Source organism: Hylobates moloch, unplaced genomic scaffold (assembly GCF_009828535.3).
Source record: "Hylobates moloch isolate HMO894 unplaced genomic scaffold, HMol_V3 SCAFFOLD_1, whole genome shotgun sequence".
Classification (NCBI taxonomy): domain Eukaryota; kingdom Metazoa; phylum Chordata; class Mammalia; order Primates; family Hylobatidae; genus Hylobates; species Hylobates moloch.
This window is the reverse complement of record NW_026652276.1, coordinates 68,413,726-68,419,208: the sequence shown is the minus strand read 5'-3', so window position 1 is coordinate 68,419,208 and position 5,483 is coordinate 68,413,726. Positions and strand designations below refer to the sequence as shown.

General features: G+C 42.7%; 1 pseudogene; it reads left to right on the top strand.

Annotated features, from left to right (window-relative positions):
• Positions 1-3,200: 3,200 nt before the first annotated feature.
• Positions 3,201-4,072, top strand: LOC116809528 (small ribosomal subunit protein uS2-like; annotated as a pseudogene).
• Positions 4,073-5,483: the final 1,411 nt, after the last annotated feature.

Below are 5,483 nucleotides of genomic sequence, written 5' to 3'. Positions count from 1 at the left end.
GCGCTCAGGGCAAAGGCAGTCTTTGTGCACGCACACTTGGCCCACATCAGCCTCCTGGTGGGAAACAGAGACACAGAGGAAATGATGTTTTCTAACACAGGCAAAGAAGCACAGGGCCTGCCTTCAGAAATCAAGGTTGCGTAGACAGAGGGGAACTTTTTACTAGGGCTTCCTCTTGGCCAATTAAACCTAATGACTCATTTCCTTTTTCTTCTGAAAACATACAGCATTTTCTCCTACCGTCCTGAAGGAGGAGAAACCTGGAAGATCGCCACCTAGTGGCACAGACCATCAAGACCGTGGCTCCTTCTCCCCCTGCTACCCCGCCCCCACTTCATAGGCCGCCTTGCCTATTAGAAAACTGGACCTATACCCCTCACCATGCAGCAAGATAATCTCAAATGGATCAAAAATCCAAACGTAAAAAATGAAAACAAACAAGTATTAGGAGACACATCGGTGGACTTCTTTATACCCTGGGTGTGGGAAGTCTGTCTATGATTCAAATCCAGATGCAAACCAAAGGGCCCCTGGGTGCTTGCTCCTTCAGCTGAGAGAGGAGCTGGGGGGAAAGGGGATGTGTGTGCAATCTTCACCTCCATGTGGCATCTGCCCTACCCCATTAGAGCTAAGTGACTGTCCCCAACCTGGGCTCCTGGGATCAAGCGGAGGGAAACAGATAAAAAACAATTAAACTGACTGGGCCCACTGCCCCCTTTGCCTTCTTGGCAGACAGGAAAAGAGGTCTCAATGCTGTGCCTCACAAAAAGGAAGACACTTAAGATATCAAGGGGCATGGAGCTGGGCACAGTGGCTCCCACCTGCAATCCCAGCACTTTGGAAGGACAGGCAGGAGGATCCTTTGAGTCCAGGAGTTTGAGACCCGCCTGGGCAAAATATTGAGACCCTGTTTCTACAAAAAGTAAAATAAAATAATTAAAAATTAGCCGGGTGCAGCACTGCACCCCTGTAGTCTCAGCTACTCTGAAGGCTGAGGCAGGAGAACCATCTGAGCCAGGAGGTCGAGGCTGCAGTGAGCCAAGATCACACCACTGCACTACAGCCTGGGCCACAGTGGAAGACCTTGTCTCAAAAAATAAAATAAAAAAAAAAGAAGTTTTTTTTTTCAAATAAAAACTTTAAGAGAGGCATGGAAACCCAGTCCAAGCTCAGCCTGACACCAAAATGAATGCTTTTCTAATGAAAAATAAAATATTCCAATGGAATAAAATAAAGTATTAATAAATTCAACAACTTAAAAAAAAACCTGCTGCATGGCAAGAAAATGGGCACATTGTGAGAAATATTTGCAACATTTTCACAGAAACAGGTTAATCTGTAATATTAGGAATATAACGAACATTTAAATATTGAGGGGAAAAGGCCAAAACTTGATAGAAAATTAGGCAAAAGGCATGAACAAACAGTTCACACACACACATACAAAAATATGTAGATGGACCTTAAAATACAGAAAGATGTTCAACTTCACTCATTATGTTATAAATATATATTAGAACTACATTGAGATACCAATCTTTATAAAATTGACAGAATTTCAGAAGTTTGACCATGCACTCCATTGGCAAGGCTGTAATGATTCTCATAATCATTGGTGGGAATGCAAAATGATACACCCCTGTGGAAGGAATTTGGAAATATCTAGCAAAACTATATACGCAATTTACCCTTTGACTCAGTAATACTAACTCCAGGAATTTATCCTGAAAGTACACTTCTACAAATATAAAACAACGTATTTATAATGTTGTTCACGGAGACATTACTTAAATAGCAAAATATTAGAAACAATTTCATTCGATTAGGATAGTAATTGAATAAACTGTGATGCATTCACACAATGGAGTACTACACAGCTGAAAAGTGTTGGGGAATATTTCTCTGAATTAACATGTAGTAATTTCCAGGATATATTAAGTGAAAAAAATTAAAGTACTAAATAATGGATATATTATGCTACTTTTTTTGCATAAGAAAGAGAGACACAGGAAGAATAAACCAAAAACAAGCAGTTGCCTATAGGGGATTGGCAGGAATGGAGTGGAAGTAATAACGATGTGAGTTTACCCTTTCATATTAGTCTGTTCTCATGCTGATAATAAAGACGTACCCGAGACTGAGTAATTTGTAAAGGAAAGAGAGTCAATTGATTCATAATTCAGCATGGCTGGGGATGCCTCAGGAAACTTACAATCATGGTGGGAGGGGAAGCGAACACGTCCTTCTTCAGATGGTGGCAGGAAGAAGTGCCAAGCAAAAGGGGGAAAAGCCCCTTATAAAACCATCAATCTTGTGAGAACTCACTCACTATCGCGAGAACAGCAGCATGGGGGTAACCACCGCCATGATTCAATTACCTCCCATCAGGTCCCTCCTACAACTCACAGGCATTATGGGAACTATAGTTCGAGATGAGATTAGGGTGAGGACACAGCCAAACCATATCAAATTCTGAGTATAGTTTTTGATATACAGTTATATATAACTACATATATAATTTTATATATACATATATATAGTTTTGACTTTTGAACCTTGTAAAAGTTTTACATATTTAATTTTTTTTTTTTTTTTTTTTTGATGGAGTCTCACTGTCATCCAGGCTGGAGTGCAGTGGCATGATCTCAGCTCACTGCAACCTCCAACTCCCGGGTTCAAGTGATTCTCCTGTCTTAGCCTCCTGAGTAGGTGGGATTACAGGCGTGTGCCACTATACCTGGCTAATTTTTGTATTTTTAGTAGAGATGGGGTTTTGCCATGTTGGCCAAGCTGGTCTCGAACTCTTGACCTCAAGTGATCCACCCACCTTGGCCTCCCAAAGTGCTGGGAATACAGGTGTGAGCCACCACACCTGGCCCATATTTAAAATTTTTTAAATTTTGAGAGATTTGTCAAAAAGAAAATCTTAAAATTAAATGCAAATATAAACAAATGAACTTAACTGCATATAAAATTAATAATAGAACCATACAGAAAAAAAAAAGGTTGAAATGACCTGTGAATACAGTATTCTGACTATCTACCCTTAACCGGATGTATTCTAAGAACAAATAGTACTACAAAGAAGTCTTGAAATTTTCTTAGGCCTGGTGTTGGAAATGGGCTTCTGCACTACCCAGAGAGGGGTCCATTCTGGCTTGTTCTGGATTCCTGTATTAATTTAAAGGGAAACGTTCACAATGTCCAGAGCCCTTGATGTCCTGCCAATGAAGGAGGAGGATGTCCTCAAGTTCCTTGCAGCAGGAACCCACTTCGGTGACACTAATTTTGACTTCCAAATGGAACAGTACATCTATATGAAAAGTGATGGCATCTACATCCTAAATCAGAAGAAGACCTGGGAGAAGCTTCTGCTGGCAGCTCGTGCCATTGTTGCCATTGAAAACCCTGCTGATGTCAGTGTCATATCCTGCAGGAAAACTGGCCAGAAAGCCACGCCGTTGTTTGCTGCTGTCACTGGAGCCACTCTTGTTGCTGGCCACTTCACTCCTAGAACATTCTCTAACCAGATCCAGGCGGCCTTCCGGGAGCCACGGCTTCTGGTGGCTACTGATCCCAGGGCTGACCACCAGCCCCTCACAGAGGCATCTTACATTAACCTACCTACCATTGCTCTGTGTCACACAGATTCTCCTCTGCACTATGTGGACCTTGCCATTCCATGCAACAACAAGGGAGCTCACTCAGGGGGTTTGACGTGGTAGATGCTGGCCTGGAAAGTCTTGTACATGCCTGGCACCATCTGTGAATGGGAGGTCATGCCTGATCTCTGCTTCCACAGAGATCCTGAAGAGATTGTAAAGAAGAGCAGGCTGCTGCTGGAAAGGCTGTGACCAAGAGGAATTTCAGGATGAATGGACTGCTGCAGCTCCTGAGTCCACTGCTACTCAGCCTGAGGGTGCAGACTGGTCTAAAGGTGGCAGGTGCCCTCTGTGCCTATTCAGCAGCTCCCTACTGAAGACTGGAGCGCTCTGCTTGCCACGGAAGACTAGTCTGCAGCTCCCACTGCTCAGCCACTAAACGTGTAGGAGCAATCACTGAATGGGCTTAAGCTGTTTATCCACAGGCTTTTAAGCACCATGAAAAGAAGGCTGACAGAAATAAACACCAATTTATTTAAAAAAGGAAATGGTAGGCTGGGCGCTGTGGCTCACACCTGAAATCCCAGCACTTTGGGAGGCTGAGGATCACCTGAGGTTGGGAGTTCAAGACCAGCCTGACCAACATGGAGAAACCCCATCTCTACTAAAAATACAAAATTAGCTGGATGTTGTGGCGCATGCCTGTAATCAAAGCTACTCGGGAGGCTGAGGCAGAAGAATCACTTGAATCCAGGAGATGGAGGCTGAGGTGAGCCGAGATTGTGCCATTGCACTCCAGCCTGGGCAACAAGAGTGAAACTCCATCTCAAAAAAAAAAAAAAAAAAAAAGGAAATGGTATTGGAGCAGTCATTGTGAAAGTATTTGGGGTGTATTGTAGAATAGAGCAAATGATTAAATATATTGATGTTTCCTTTTTGCTAATAGGTGTGTTAAAATAAACTAAAATGAATGTATCGATGGTGTTGGAAGTCAGAGTTCCCATTGTGGAGGAAGCAAAGATACAAATATGGAATGGAAAGATGAGGAGGAATCCTGTGGAGCTGGGTTTTAATTGGAAGAAATAAAAAAAAAATACTAGTTTTCTAAAAGTATGCATTTCCTAGCTCTGTCCACTGAAAGGGTTTATAAACAATGGTATCCCAGTAGCAATGAGCAAACCTAGTGGCCAGAGCTTGGTTTCTGAATGCCATTTTCCACTAAAAGAAACCTTGGAGAAATGGCTGATTCCAGACCTGAAGCAGGGAAAATATGAAGGGAGCCACAAATTAAGGAAGTGCTCAAAGACTGTTGGGGTTATGTCAAAAGGATACTGACATCAGCTTAGAGGAACTTCCACTAACCAAATTTGGGACAATCTGACATCAAAAATAAGTTACTGTAGTAGATTGTAAGGCAGACCTCAGAAGATTCGCTTCAAGATCCTGGGGGCCCTTCTGTAGGGCCTCTTGACAGCATGGCAACTGGCTTCCCCTAGAACAAGCCGTGTAACAGCTCCCAAAATGAAAACCGTAGTGTTTTTATAACCTCATCTCAGAAGTGAGTCTATAACTTCTCACTTATTCTATTCTTTAGAAGCAAGTCACTAAGTCCAACACATACCTAAGGGAAGGGGGAACCCAAGGATGTGGACACCAGGAGGTAGGGACCAGTGGGGGCCATCTTAGAGGGCACCCACACCAAGTAATCAAGTATAACCACATCACCAGTAATGGAACAAATTGACATTATGTGCCTCCTGATACACCACAATGCATGATACAGATATAGTATTCTTGGGAGAAAAGGAAGGACAAAGCAAACAGACAAATCCAGAATGTGGGACACTCTATGAGAGAACCAGTTTGAATTCTTAGAAAGTG